The sequence below is a fragment of the Leptidea sinapis genome, chromosome 46 (assembly GCF_905404315.1).
Source record: "Leptidea sinapis chromosome 46, ilLepSina1.1, whole genome shotgun sequence".
NCBI classification, from domain to species: Eukaryota; Metazoa; Arthropoda; class Insecta; order Lepidoptera; family Pieridae; genus Leptidea; species Leptidea sinapis.
In genome coordinates, this window is record NC_066310.1 from 2,808,838 (window position 1) to 2,825,167 (window position 16,330).

Consider the following 16,330-nt stretch of genomic DNA (forward strand, 5'->3'; position numbering starts at 1 on the left):
AGTCCTCTAGTAGTCCTCTTATAAGAAATAACACATTTCCTACAGAATTTACAATAAAATATAGTGCATTATGAAGTACACAATACGTCTTCAAAAGTAGAGTGCATGGGCATTTTGTTATGGGCAAATCAAATGACATTTCATAATCTTATTTTGTTCTAAATCCGCTGATGGTTTACAAATTAGGTACAGTGTGTATGTTATTTTCTTTCCGACTCTGGTATGATCAAGAAATTTTTCATTTACCTACATAAGATTTAAGAATAACCAAAATGTCAGCCGATTTATTATTTATGCTGGTGATAGGTATCTCTTTCACTTTCTGTTATCTGCTTAAAAGCTAAACGCAACGCTTTTTCATCATTTCGAGTAATAACATTACTATATACTAAGAACGAATTTGACGTAAATAAAGAGAAGACAATGCCGCATAATATTACTGATAAGAAAAAGAAATAAAAATAATACACAAAAAAAAATATATTACCTTTTATAAGGAAAAAGCGATTGTAAGTAGTATGGTGATATAAAATTGATAAAAAAATATTTAAATATTTGTTGCAATTAAGTTCTTTTAGCAAAATTTTTGATCAAAAATCATTTTTATAGGCTGGCAAGACGACATGGAGACACGGCCTCTAAGGTCATCTTATAAAAATAGCTCAGTTTTTTCTGTAATATAAATAGGTTTGAAATCGTAACTTTAAAGCAATATTTTTTCGTTGTCAAACCTATATTAGTTGGCAGATAATAATGGAAGGGCCCGACATGGTCAAACATACTTATATAGGAAATAGATAGGTAGTTATCATTAATGGTAATTTCATTATATTAATAATCACTTTAAATTTAATTTTTTCAGCATTTTTAGGAAGCTTAAAAAATTTAAATAAGGATCGCAATGTCCTTTAATATACTTTGTTCTATTTATGTTTCTCATGTCATATTTTTTGGGGTGAAATCATGGAAAAACTACTGTATCAGGAGTTCTACTCGCAAAATCGACAACGATACATTCGGAACGATACGATAATACTCCGAATATATCGCAACTAACCTACTCTAACAAATGTTCGAATTCCTTATCGTTTATCGTTACCATAGACTAATATTTTGACTTTTTTACGATGTTAGTGTGAATATAATATGTTCAAACCTAAACATTATCTGTGCTTTGTCGCTGTGAAGTGTCAAAAGTCAAAACATAGTTTAGGCGCTAAGGACCATGCCAGACTCTGCACCACCAATTTGGTATCATTTACACATAATGTAAATGTTAAAAAAATATGTAATGAATATAATATGACCATTAAAAATTGAATAAATAATACAAAACTCGTGGATAATAAAATGTAAAAAAAAGTAACTCAACCCTTCTCGTCGACTTCCTATTTCTCAGGCGGCCATTTGCATTATTTCTACGAAAATATAAACGATCAACAAAATGACTTAAATAACTTAGTAGTAAAAAAATCCTCTTGAATAGTAAATCACATATAATTATTTTAATAATATTTATTAACTATGTATATTGTATGGCAAATATATCTATACAACTTGAAACGATAATAGCAATGACAGCCTAGATGGTGTCGTTGAGATTATCGTAAAAGTGACGTTTGATTATTTGTGAAATTCGAATATTCGTCTATGACATTTTCAACTAAGAGTAGGGTTAGGACCGATAATATCGAATAATGTTTCGTTCGTTCAATCTTCGTTTCGACATTGAATACGACGTAACTAAGAGTAGGATTCGACATGACTAATGCCACGATTTATCGAATTTCGATTTTAGCAGTAGGCCCCCAGGACTATACATTTTCATATACATTGAATGTTATTCGACTCCATTGACCCTTTTACATTTTTTCATTAACATAATATATAAAATTTTTGCTGATACTATAAGAGTATATCCTATTCTCCTTATCCTTATACTCCGAATAGTTTTGTTATTGTGATTGTTTAAAGTATAACAAAAAAAAATCAAGATATGTCTTGGGCCAAGGTATTTGAACTCAGTAACCCTCTTCAGTAACACCTCCGAGCGTTACTGGTGGCACATAAGTCGGCTTTTTCTTTGCTGCCTTAAAGACGAGCAGTTCCCTTTTTATAACATTATAGCGGAGCCCGTGAGATTCCGCGTTCCTCTCACAGATGGACAACAACCGCCGGAGAGCACCGATCGATGGGCTCAACAGCACCATGTCGTCAGCGTAACTGATGCTGTTGACACAGTGACCATCAATCGAGCAGCCAACACGTGCGCCACCGAGTTCCTCGACCAGCTCATTTATATACAGGTTGAAAAGCGCCGGCCGATGAGGTTAAACCCCCCTGCCTCACCCCGCATTCCAACCTGTACTCCCGACAGTGTGTTTGACCATCTTACCTGATTGGTCTGATGCCAATGATGAACAAGTCCACGTAAGGTCACGGTACTCCCGTTTGCCTCAACTTACCCCACAATATGTCGTATCTGACTAGGTCGAAAGCCTTCGAAAGATCGAGAAACACTGCATAAACAGGCGTATTTCTTTTCGTGTAGTATCCTACCACATGCTTTAGCGACAGGATTGCACACTCGGTAGATAACATCAGTCTAAAGCCGAACTGAGCATCACTTAATTTAAGATGATTACTCACCTGCCGCTCGAGTACTGCATCGAGTACCTTAGCAGTTATGGTTGCCAGGGAGATCGGCCGATAGTTGTTACTATCCAATAGGTCGCCTATTTTGTTTTTTAAAATCGGGACAACAACCGTTCTCATTAACGCCCCTGGCAGATACGAATGTCTAATACAGAAGGTGTACAAGAGCGCCAGCAATCGAATTAAATGCGGACCAGCGTGTTGAAAGTGCTCAATGCTGAGGTGGTCATGACCGGGAGACTTACCCTAGGTCATATTCTATATTATTTTACTTATTTCCTTCGCTGTTATCGGAGGTGGTACTTGCAAGGGTCGATTCGGGTCCACCACCCCAGCATCAGCACCTCCACTTAACTGAAATGGTTCTTAAACTAAAAACAGGCTCACACTCGCCATCAACGCTTACCGGAATACCAGCTTTCGGACTCAATTCCTTTGTTTGTTTCCAGAAACCTCGGAAGTCTTTTTGCTCATGTTTTGTGGCAAGAATATTCATTTTTATTTGCTCCTGATGGTTTTGACAAAATTTAACCTTCTTTTTTTGAATAGTTTCCTCGATTCCACCATATCCCTATAAACAGTTCCTTTCCGAGGTTTCCCGTTCCACACCCACCAAAGAAATTTTTGTCTCGCATCCTGGTGAGCACTGCGGACGTGCTTGTTCGATCCCATCAATGGTCGAATACTCCTATGGGTTATTCCACACTTACTACTAAAATTCTCATAACAATTAACAGAGGCTTCAGTTAAAACATTAATAATACACATATATAAATTATTTATCTCAGATTGATGATTCACATTAATACACATTTTATCACAACATTTGCTTAAGTCTAGAGAAAAATCAATTAATTTTAATTTATCATTACAATATTTCAAATACATATCAATTTGATCTCCTGTGCGTTCACCCCATATAATTTTATTTACATTACTAATATTATGCGGAATAGTCATGGGTCTAACTCTTTCAATATTACATTCGACCTCCAGTGGAAAGTGATCTGACCAGAAGACAGCGTAATGTATTTTTACATTTAACGCCAGTCGGCCATAGTAGTTAAACAACGGTCGAGCCAAGAACAGGTACCATGCGCATCGCTAGTGTAAGTGTATAAATAAGAGTCAATACCTAGTCTCTCAATGTCCGCGCATAGCCAATTCTGCTCCGCACAAAAGCTTAACATTTCATTTCCAAATAATTTGCCAGGATGAGCATTAAAATCTCCTAACACATATATAGATTCAATATTTTCATTCTCAACTATAGCAGATATTTCGCTAAGGCATTCAACAAATTCACATAAATTATCAAGCTCGTTTGTAGGCATATACATACACATTAAAAAATAACATAGACCGGTGCGCGGTACACACTTTGATCCCGACAATACGCTCACTCACACAGGGGATCACAGACACCGATTGAAATGAATCATTTCTCCATAACAGGCCTACGCCACCATAAGGACGGCCGCGCAATAACCCACTGCTAATGTCCATCGCCGATTTACCAAAATAAGAAAAGTCTTTGTTTACCAACCCCAAATCAGGTACTTCAGTTGGTAATAGCCAGGTTTCTTGGAGTGCTATTATATCCACCTGCTTACTCAGTAGCCGTATGAAATCCATAGATCTCTTACAGTTGAAACTCACAATTTTATGTGAATTATGGTTGTTTTTATCCATTTTGGGTAATTAATTTCTGTTCATCACTTGTTTTCCAATGGTTATTCAACTGTACAAACCTGCGGTAAGATACCCAACAAGGCCATAAATTCTCATCCATAAATATCAATAATTTATCCTAAGGGATCATAAACTTGTACCCTCCGTAATCTTTTTTAAATTTCATATTTATTTTCTCTAATTGCATGTAAACACCGGTCTTGGTCTTAATATAATTAGAAATATCTTCAGTCTCGCAACTAATATCAATATTTTATATATATATAATTTGGTATTTGCCGCTTTAAATGTATTATAATGACTACCCGCTTTTTCCCATTACTCGCGCTAGTACTCGAACCCGAAACCTCCGAAGCCCGAGGCACGCGCGCAGCCGCCTCGGCATTTGAGTTCTTACTAGGCAGACTCATTGACAATGTTACACGTGCAGGCGACACCGCCGGTCGTTTACCTCTAGAACCCGTTTCTCGGCCGCTCGGTTGGACGCGAAAATGAGAGGCCGCTATGACAAGTTACCTTGCGTGCGAGCGAATCAGATAACATTGAATGAGCCACCGGGCGTTGAACCTTTGTGTTGTCAATGCAAGAAGTATAAATTACATCCATTGAATCGGTTTGAAATTCTTCCGTTGAAATATGCAGAAGACCAATTGGACCACTATTGCACTCAAAACTATCTTGTAAATTAGGAGCCCCTCTCTTTTTGTTTACATAAATCTCCGATATTTGATTTAAAACCATTTCTTTTGTTGCATAGTTTCCTTTTATAAACGACACACTATCCTGCAGTTTAATAATGTCCCTTAACAATCTCGTGGCATCTACATAGTCAAATATGACAGGGGGAAGACGTTGTAAGTCCCTTGCCACAAAAATTGGTACCAAATCAGGGTCTGTTTCTTTGATCACACATACCTTCGATATTCCGCTTACTTTTTCCTTCACCTTTCCTATTTACCTTTCGATTTGTATTTTGTACAGACTCGAAAAGTAATTTTATGGCCTGTGTGATTTCATCCGTCGTGAACGCAGTAGAACACAGACGAAGTATACTGTCTTCATCCATTACATCAGCTTAATTTTGCACAAAAGCCAATAGCTCACAAATAACTATGTTACAGTTCTTACACTTCACGATATCCATATTGATGAACCGACCACGCGGAGCACCTGTACGTGTGCGCACACAGCAAAGACCGTGCGGTGACTGAAACTGAACTTATAAAGCCAAGCATAAAAATCTTACCTTCTGGTATTTCTCTTGGTCTCAAACAATTCGAGCCAGCTTCCCAGTGCCGCTGTGACACAAATAAGTCTTCTACATTCTTCTCCTTATTGCTCTTGTGTAAAAGCCATGAACCGGAACTTCAGGAATCCTTATACTTTAAAATAACCTCATCTTCTGAGCTTGTTCATGCGTGTGACATATTATTTATTATTTTCGTGTTCATATTAATTATCTTAAGACTATGTGATAATTTGCTTTAGTGCAGAGCATTGAATATAGTGAAATGTAAATTCTTGTGTAAATACCCAAAATAAGCCCTTTTTACCAGCAGCACAATATTGCAAAAGTTGGCATATTAACTACCCACCCACATGATATAAGGATGATAAGAGCTTATCCTTATGGCTCATTCATGAGATATGTAATGACTAATTGCATTAAGATGTGCTCAGCCATTTTGTCGCAAGGAAAATGCTAATTTGTACAATTGAATGGATTGATTTCTTAATAATGTTTTAGATAAATGGAACTAGTTTCTGATGAGCATGGTAAAGATAGAATGTTTATTTAGATTCCTGTTAAACTAAGTTCTTATTGAAAATAAAATACTGACCGATGATACGACATTCCCCCTTGCTTCATATTAACTTCAATACTTTTGATTTTACAGTTTGCAACTGAGTAATATGGCATTTTAACTATGTTATGCGTGTACGTAAGTTTCTAATGGTGTGCAATATATCGCTTACGTATGGCGCAGTGTTACGCCCACTTGGCCTTTGTATCTCGAAGTACTTGTGTGGGGTAACCCAATATTGATATCCACTTTCAACATACTCTTGCAACACCAGATTAATCACAGGAGTGTGGCCAAATTTTAAGTAGTTGTATTGTAAAAAAAATTCACAGTGAGTTAATCTCCTTAGCAGTCAATAACGAGATTCTGGAAATGCTTATAGCAAAAGCCTTGCTGTCTACTGTCCACCTTTCCTGAGGTTTTTATTTATGGACTTCTCAGCAATAATTGAAATTGCACTGCTCAGTAGTTTAACCCTTTAACAAGCCGCGGACGAATGCTTCCCACATAGATTTTTCGATGCCGTAGCCAGGTTATGGTAGCGTAAAGCCCACAATCTGTCATAATTTGATCATAAATATTTACTCTGTGGTTCCGATTTTGCAAACTCAGTGTATCCGAAAGTATTTGACACTGGCAGCCATTTGAGCAAAGAGTATATTATACACAGGGAAATGCCGCATTATGAGTTGTCTATTTGAAAACTAGCGCCATCTGGAGATTGGCCCCGAAAATAAAAGCTCCAAATTATAAAATTCATTTATTATGTTGTGACGCAATTAAATACATAACTCTACTGTTTAATGTAGGTATTGCAATTTTATACCATGTTGAAATTGCGCATAGAGTTAGTTATTTAATTTTGTCACAACATAGAACATACAGGATAGATTTAGTAGTGTGAATATGCAAAATGGAACACGAGAGCTACATACATGCGCAAACGCTAGAACTAGCCGCCATTTTATGACCAGTCGGCAGTGACACAAATAAAGAAAAGTTGAAAGGTTTCAAAGCGAGTGACAGCTGAAACGCACCACTTTCCGCTCGTGTACATAGATGGCGCTGTAATTAAATCTCAAACGAATTTTATTAGTACGGAAACCATTTATATATATTATAACCAAAGAGTATAATAATATATAGAATTAAAGAATAATATATATAAAAGAGAGCCCTCTCTACGCATTATGAGCTGTCTATTTGAAAACTAGCGCCATCTGAATATTGGCCCCGAAAATAACTATATATTAGCTCGAAATTATGAAATTCATTTTTAATGTTGTGACGTAATTAAATAACTAACACTACTTTTTAATGTAGGTATTGCAATTTTTTACAATGTTGAAATTGCGCGTAGTGTTAGTTATTTAATTTTGCCACAACATAGAACATAAAGGATAGGATTTAGTAGTTTGGTATGAGTACAGGTAGAACTCCAATTATCCGAATTAATGGGGACCGGGACCCATTCGGATAATCAAATATTCGGATAATCGGAGTTTTTTTTTTAAAAATTGCCATTGGAGAGAAAAAAAGCTACGTTTTGATATTGCACTATTTTTTATTGAATTAAATGAAAGAAACATGATATTTTCACATGTTTTAAATATAAATAAAATATACTTATGTACAAGTTTAGAAATAAAAATCATTGTTTTTCAAACATCTCCGTCAATGTAAGCTGTTTTGCGGTCTTCATCCGTTTTCGGGCAGCCAGGTCACGCATTCGCTTGACGGTGAGCAGTTGCAAGTGGTCACACTCGGGCTGACGCTCCATCCACTTCAAAGCAGTCTCGAGGCCGGCAAATGCTTCACTAGCTGATGGTCCAGCGTCTACTTCAACATCAGCAGAAAGTTCTTCTTCCACTTCCACTTCAACATCTTCTCTCACACTTTCAACAATTTCATCGTCATTGAGAATTTGAAAACCAGGGTCAGACGTGTCACAAGCCATCCACTCTCCTACATTTTTTCAATAAACCTTTTCCAATTCTTCCAGATGTTATTTAAAACCAGTGAAAAATACATTGAGTTTAGCAAAATTCTCTTGCCCACCTCTACCACGTGTTGTGCCTACACTGACTTCGCGGAGGGAAGAATAATAGCGCACTTAGACTTTTTTTGGACAATTTTTTTTCTGAAAGTGATTCGGATAATCGGCGATTCGGATAGTCGGAGTTCGGATAATTGGAGTTCTACTGTAATTGAATTGATTGAGTGGGAGAAATAAAAAGCAATGTTTGCATATTATTTTTTATTTTTATAATGTTTATGTTTCAGCTGTTTTTGTTTCGCCTTCACCCACATATGTTAATTTTCCTGACAAAATTCGATTGATCGATCTGCACCACCTTTTAACCTTGCTTTGAAAGATTGTCCTTTTTTTCGCAAGCGCGATATTTCTGCTTGAAGATGCTTGATCTTTGTGCGCTGTGGAGCCATTAGATCTGTGAAAGAATGTTTAATTTACAAATTGTATAGTATAATATATGTATTATATGGTATTAAATAAATGGACAATATGAAAGGGGATTCAGTCTTAAAGTCTATATATATAAAACTGAATTGCTGTTCGTTAGTCTTCCTAAAACTTGAGAATGGCTGGATCGATTTGGCTAATTTCGGTCTTGAATTTTTTGTGGAAGTCCAGTAAAGGTTTTGATAAGAAGAAGAATTTAATATGTACAGCACGACGTCTGTCGGGTCAGCTAGTAATGAATAAAAATATATTCAAAATTTCATTCCCACACGGACATTAGCTGTTCTCAATCCTATAAGGTACCATTGCAGCCTTCATCAAAAAAGACATTTGGCTCAATAGTCTTATGTCATGTCATGCATTAATCTGCTGTTATAAAATTACTGTCACATTTATGGTTAATGTTTGTTAAATAAAGACCTTTCGAATTTCTTATTATGTTTAATTTCTTATGAGTGTTGTAATATTACATCAAAGCCCGCCATTGTCAGGTGTGCTACTCCCTAACTTTGCTGACTCACATACTACAAAATAAATGATGGGCCATTAAAAGAATCTTGCTGATTTTTGTCCCCAGCTCCGGGACTATGAGGGAACTACTTTGCCCACCTAGACAAAAGATCATAAACTATGTCAAATTTCATACAAATTTATTCAGCACTTTTTGGATAAAAACAATATTTTCAAAAGAAATCAGAATCTTTCCCATTTGTAATATTAGTATAATAATATTAATACCATTTCCAGATGTTCTTTCAGGCTTGCTAATAAAACTATAATTATGTTCCAGCATCAAGCACCTTGAGGTGCATCTGAAATTGGAAATAATACTTATGTAGTTTGTTGCCTACTTTGTCAGAGTGAATTTTAACTATACTATATACTATCAATTGTGAATTTCAATCAGACGATAATGGAGAAAAATAAAAATAAAACCAAAAATCAAATCATAATGAAGTAGCACTCAGAAAATGTAGAACCAGGTCAGCATTTCTTAAGAGTCTAGAGCTCAAATTAAATCACAAGTTGAAATAAGCTGTCAAACAAACCCATTATAGAAAATAAGACATACCGACACTACTCAAAAAAATTTAAAATTATAAAATTTTGTTTTTATTTATGGTTTAGTTGTGTAGTAGAAGAAGTTGTGTAGTAGAAGTAGAAGTAGTTAGTGTGATAGAAGTATATTATATTATATAATATTTTGGTATATGTTCAAAACAAAATATAATCATTAATTTATATATTTATTATATTTGATAATAGCCAACAATTTAAAAAAAATATGTGAATTTTACTTGCAGCCACAGGTTGGAATGTTGTTGAAGTTGATGCTTTTTCTAAAATAAAGTTGCTCACATATGGCTCTGTAAATCTATACTAATATTATAAAGCTGCAGTGTTTGTTTGAACGCGCTAATCTCTGGTACTACTGGTCCGATTTGAATGATTCTTTCAGTGTTGGGTAGCCCATTTATCGAGGAAGGCTGAAGATAGGCTATGCTATATATTTTTTTCAAAATAAGGGATCCGTAATAAAATTGCTATTTTGTAACACAAGGTGTAAAATCGAAAACCTATTTTTGCGTGCGCTGCAAAAACTATTGACAATAGAACAAAATGATGTACAGGCTATATAGGCAATATTTTATTACTTATAAAACTATCGCGTGAATTATACTTTATATGGCAAAACAACGTTTGCCGGGTCAGCTAGTAATAAATATAATAAAAGATTAATGATTATTTATTATTTGTATGCCACAGAGAACCGGAGAACTTTTATTGTGATGAAATGAAATTATGGAGACTATATTATATGAAAACATGACATAAAGATCAAGATCAAATGTGGGATTTTCAATCAATAACATTTTATGGGCCCAAGATTTTAAAATTACAACCAAGAAATACATCAAAATTTTGTATATGTATGTCCATAAATATCAATAATTTTAAGAAGATACATAAAAGACATGGGATTCAAAGCACAACAAAATCAAATTGTCAATGCCCTTTGACTGAGTTTGACTTTATATTCTTTCTGAATATTTTATTTGAAATAGGATATAATATCACTTACAGAAAGTCAGTACTACCTATTGGAAAAAGTATACCTCAGACCTGAGAAGTAAGGGCACAAGATACTCAGCGGGCTTCTTTTTTTTACATAAAAATATGGTGACAATGTTAAATCATACAATAAAATTTATTATTTAATACCCTGAGGGTGGCCGCTCCATGCCATTTCTGTGGTATCATTAAGAATGTCACTTATGTTATAGTAACTTTTATGACATTGTAAATAAGTTTTAAAAATTATTTACCTGAACAGTCTTGCAGTAAATGCTGTGTGGATGAAGCTTGTCCTAAGATTACTTGACTCTGTAGTTGTCCTGAAAATTAATGTGAATATGTAAAGATTATGTTTCATTATTTAATGATTATCATAGATAATGAACCAGTTTCAGCTAGAAATGCAACCATTGAATTTTGTAATCACAACTGTGTAAGAAAATCAGGTGTTTCCAGAATGATACGATATACCTTCAAAAAAACCATCAACTCAACAAAGATTCTTAGTGGTGTGACTAAATCTGACAGAGTTAGGAATAGAATCGAATATTAACTCAATATGTGTTAAATTAGGGGACTTACCAAGCAGATGAAGCATCGGAACTGCCAATGTGCTTAGCCATTGATTATGATTTCTGTGTCTGTCAGAAAAGTGTTTATCACAAATTCTCTTCTTCTTATAACATTCAAGATCAGATGTTTAAGGGTTTCCACCAACAAGACTGACCCAAGTTTTAAACTGCTCAAGAAATTGACAGCATCTGGGAAACTATGCATTGGAATCTCTGAAAATAATATAATTACATAAATTGAGTGACTATTAAAGCCATCAGACAAATTGTGATAACCTAGTGTTATGACCATTGGGCTAGTATTAGATTTTGGACTCATATATTGACTTTTCTCTTGATAAAAATGGTGTCAGAAGCCAGCACAGCTGTCAATTATTATTAAACCATATAAGTCAGGGGGAGTCTGAAGACTGACATAAGATGATTTGAGGGATTGGAGTTTAATCTTTGGGGCAAGATACAGAAAACCGGTATGTTTATAATAGTTTTAACCATGATTGCAAATTCAATCTACGGACCGGTAGTAGAACCTGAGAGTAGAACAAACCTTATATAATATTTTACTTATCACAAGATTAGTCAATAAACTATACTATTAAGATTTAAGAGAATAATTTACTTACCACGGAGCGCACAACCGAAAGCACAACGTCTCGGCATTACACCAAAGTTCATAAATTCCACAAACAAAAGTGTCTCTATCACAAAAAGTAGAAATACACAGAATAAGGAGATTTTTGGAGTGAATTCGCAACAGCAAGGCGGAGGAGCACAAGGCTCGACTCGACGCACTTACACTTCGATTTCAATACCAAAAATATGCAAAATGGAACATGAGAGCTACATACATGTGCAAACTGCAAACGCTAGAAGTAGCCGCCATTTTATGACAAGTGGGCAGGTTTCAAAGCGAGTGACAGCTGGCAAAGCTTTAATTTTGGGGTCAACTATCAGATGGCACTACAGTTTTCTGAAAACGTCTCTATAAGGCGACTGACTCACCCCTGATTATAACAGTCTAGCGGCAAATTTTATTATGTGTTATACTGTTGTAAAAATATATTGTAATAACCCGGCGGTGTATGTGATTTTTAAATATTTTTTTTGCTGAAAACTACCCGTGCTTCCGCCGGTGATGAAGAGATGCCGCTGCCTTTACCTGGTCCTTCTCAAGCCCTTGCTTCTGCCGCCGATGAAGAGATGCCGCCGCCTTTACCTGGTCCTTATCAAGCCCTGTTGCTGATGAGGAAATGTTGCCTTCTTTGTCTGCTAATGCTGATTTAGCAGTACGTGATATTTTTGTATTTCCAACATATTCTCAGTTACAATCCCGAAACAGAATATGGACCACCAATGCATAAAATTGGATGGAACCTCAGTTCACCAAAGCCTTAGAAGTGACAAAAGAATATGATCATAGAAGTACTCCTATTCATTATTTCAATAACATATTTCCAGAAGAACTTTTTGAAATGATTGTATTGTATACAAATAAATATGCAGCAGTAAAGCGGAGTAAATTTTGGAAAGACACTAACTTGAAGCATTTCTTGCTATAATAATTCTCATGTGCCTAAACCCATTACCAGATATTGAACTATATTGGAATTCAGATCCATTTTACAACAATGTTGAAATTAGTAGTACCATGACTTGCAAACGATTCACAATACTTCAGGAAAACATACACGCATGTGATATCACAACCCATTTACCCCGTAATCACAGAGATCACGATAAACTACAAAAGATAAGACCTATGCTGTCCATACTAAACAGGACGTTTCAGGAGTATGCAATAAATTCACAAAGGCAGTCTATAGACGAAAGCATGATTAAATTCAAGGGGCATGATAGCAAAAAACAATATATGCCAAATAAGCCTATAAAACGGGTGTTCAAAGCATGGTGCCGTTGTGATTCAGAAACTGGGTATCTCTATCAAAGCGAAATATACGTAGGCAAAGATATGTAACCCACCGAAGAAGGGCTGGGTTATAGAGTCATAAACAAATTAAGTCAAGGGCTACCAAGAATTAAACTATTGGTATTTGACAATTTATTTCATCCGCAGCTCTCATGGAATACCTTTATAACTGAGGACTTTTCGCGATTGCAACTGTTCGGATGCAGCGTAAAGGTCTTCCCTAGAATTTGAATAAATTCAAAAAGCTCAAACTCCGGAAGAGCGACAACAGATCAAAGAAAATAAACTCGCACCAGGTGAATTTACATTCCGCGTTTGCCCTCCTTCAGCGGTTATAAAATGGAGAGACACAAAAGACGTTTATGTAATTACCACTGCAGTAGATCCTAAAGGGACTGAAATAATCCAAAGAACCCAAAAGGACGGACAAAAAAAGGACATGATGTGCCCATCTGCAATTGCAGAATACATCAGACACATGGGTAGAGTAGATCATTTCGATCACTTCCGCAGCTCCTATAGCATTGGTCGTAGGTCTAATAAAAAAATCTTGGTTTAGGATTTGTTGGTTCTTGTTCGAGAGCGCTGTATTTAATTCATATATTTTGTATAAGCACAATTATGAAACCCGACAAAATATACACCGGGATTTTAGATAGCGATTGACGAGAAGTCTGAAGTCAGCACATCTATCATTAAAAAAACAAGATCCAGTGCTGTTCAAAAATAAGAAAGGCGGAGTTTTTGGAGGGCCTGACGAGGTTGAGTCGGCGAGGACAACATTTTTTAAAATTGACGACGTTCAAACGTTGCAGATTCTGCAGTACACCCAACCAAGAAAAACGTTCAAAATACGTATGTGAAATTTGTAATGTTGCATTATGCGTTGATCATTTCTTGCGCATTTATCACGGGGAGTGCTCAGAGGAGCTGTTCTGGTGGACATTACGTGCAAAGTACCATCCGCATCACTTAGACGTCTGGCATTCCACAACCGCGCGTTTTGTTCGAAATTTCTTGACTCGCACAGCCACTTTGTGGAATCAACTACCGGCAGCGGTCTTCCCGAACAGATACGACTTAGGGACCTTCAAGAAAAAAGCATACTCCCACCTTAAAGGCCGGCAACGCATTTCTTGACACACCTGTTTTTACGGATGTCCATGGGCAGTTGCCTCACCTCTCCCCTCTCGCCTCTTGCCCGTTTGCCCCCTTTCATATAAAAAAAATTAATTCACATTAATTATTATTATTAATTTCATGATCATATTTATTTTCTTCAGAGTATGTGATAATTTGCATTAAGTACAGAGCGTTCGAGTATAGTGTGAATGTCAATTCTTGCGTTAATACCCTTCATAAACCCTTTTTACGAGCTCCACCCTATTGCAAAATTTTGCATAGTTAACTACTCTCCCACATGTTACAATGAGCCTATAAGATAAGCATAAGGCTCATCCGTGGGATATCTATGTATATGACTTATTGCATTAAGATGTGCTCAGCCATTTTTGTACAATGAACATTTAAGATCGAGAACGGGATCTTAGTTAACGTACAGGACTAAAATCTCCAATGAATTTTTCAGAAAGCTACATATTATTTTTATTGCTATATTTGTTACATATTAACATAGAAAAATAATATTAATTTTTTGTAAGTAACCTATATTTGCTCTAAATGTAATAATATAACTTAGTCATAATAATAAATCTAAATGAGCACTGCAAACATTAATTTGTAAGTGTAAGTCTCTAGCACCACCAACTCAAGAACCAATAACAGCTAAGCCAAGACGGAGAATGAGTCATGGTAATTTGTTGTTGATATAATAATATTTTGAGTGTTTCCATTTGTGTACTTAACACCAATTCATTGCGTCTGTATGGTTATTTGTGCAATTAATGTATAGAAAATGGAGTGGATTGGTTTCTTAACAATGACTTAGATAGATAATGGAACTAATTTCTGATGAGCATAGTAAAAATTGAATGTTTCTAGATTCCTGTTAAACTAATTTCTTATTGAAAATAAAATACTAACCGATCATATAAAATGTCATTTCTTCATATTAACTTCAACACTTTTGATTTTAAAAATTTCAACTGTATTATATGGCATTTTAACTATGTTATGAGTGTATGTTAAGAATGATATGCAATATTTAGATAACGTTTGGCACGTTTACTACGCCCACTTGGCCTTTATATCTCGCATTATTTCTGTGGAATAACCCAATGATGATATCCACCTTTCGCATATTCTTGCAACACCCGATTAAACACACAAGTGTTGCTGACTTTTAAGTAGTTGTTTAATATAATTGTATCGTAATAAAAATTCACATTGAGTAAATATGTCTCTGCTAAGGAGCAGCCAATAACAAAATTCTGGAAATGCTTATAGGGTAATTAAGTAATAACTTATATTAAGATTTCTCAGCAATCATTCAAATTGCACTGCTGAGTACTTTTCATTTGCTTTTTCATGCATTTCTTCATCTGCAATATTTTTGATTCTTGGAACATAGTTAAAGGAGACGGGTGGGCCAAAATGTAATAAGTTGAGATATGGTTTTAAAAAATTGTTATATTTTTCTATTTTAAAATATACAAAATTAGCCTAATTCACAATCTAGAAAACGAGAAGTCTTAAAATTAAGTTTTCATTATCTTAAAATTCACGATTAGAATGGGATATCAATTACTATAATCAATTAATGTGAATGAGGTCATACAATTCAACCCAAAACCAAGTGCACCAGGTGATTGATTCAATAAGAGTACCTTAGTAAATATATTACATTTTAATTAACATAACATAATGTCTTTCGTTATAAAAAAATAAATATCAACTTAGTATTATAAAGAAATCGATAGAAGAAAAAGTCTATTCTGAATCTCGTTTCAATTCTATTCTATTCTTCCTACTATGACTCCTGTGGAAGGTATACCACAAGTTAGCCAATGTCACGTTAAGGTAGATCACCAAGCTTAGAGTTTTCTTTTACTAATTTTAATGGTAGTGATCAGTGCTTAAGATTGAAACAGTTTTATTTTCTTATACCTGAAACAAATATACATACATACAAATATGCATGTTAGGACTATAAATGCCAAAC

The 16,330-nt window shown here is 35.2% G+C and overlaps 1 long non-coding RNA gene across 1 annotated transcript; it reads right to left on the minus strand.

Moving 5' to 3' along the window:
* Window positions 1–8,394: 8,394 nt before the first annotated feature.
* LOC126978032 (uncharacterized) lies at window positions 8,395–12,355 on the minus strand. The gene is made up of 5 exons (XR_007732458.1): window positions 11,906–12,355; window positions 11,293–11,495; window positions 10,962–11,030; window positions 9,373–9,446; window positions 8,395–8,602 (listed from the first exon to the last, which is right to left on the minus strand). It is a non-coding gene; the product is annotated as an uncharacterized LOC126978032 (long non-coding RNA).
* Between the last annotated feature and the right edge of the window lie 3,975 nt (window positions 12,356–16,330).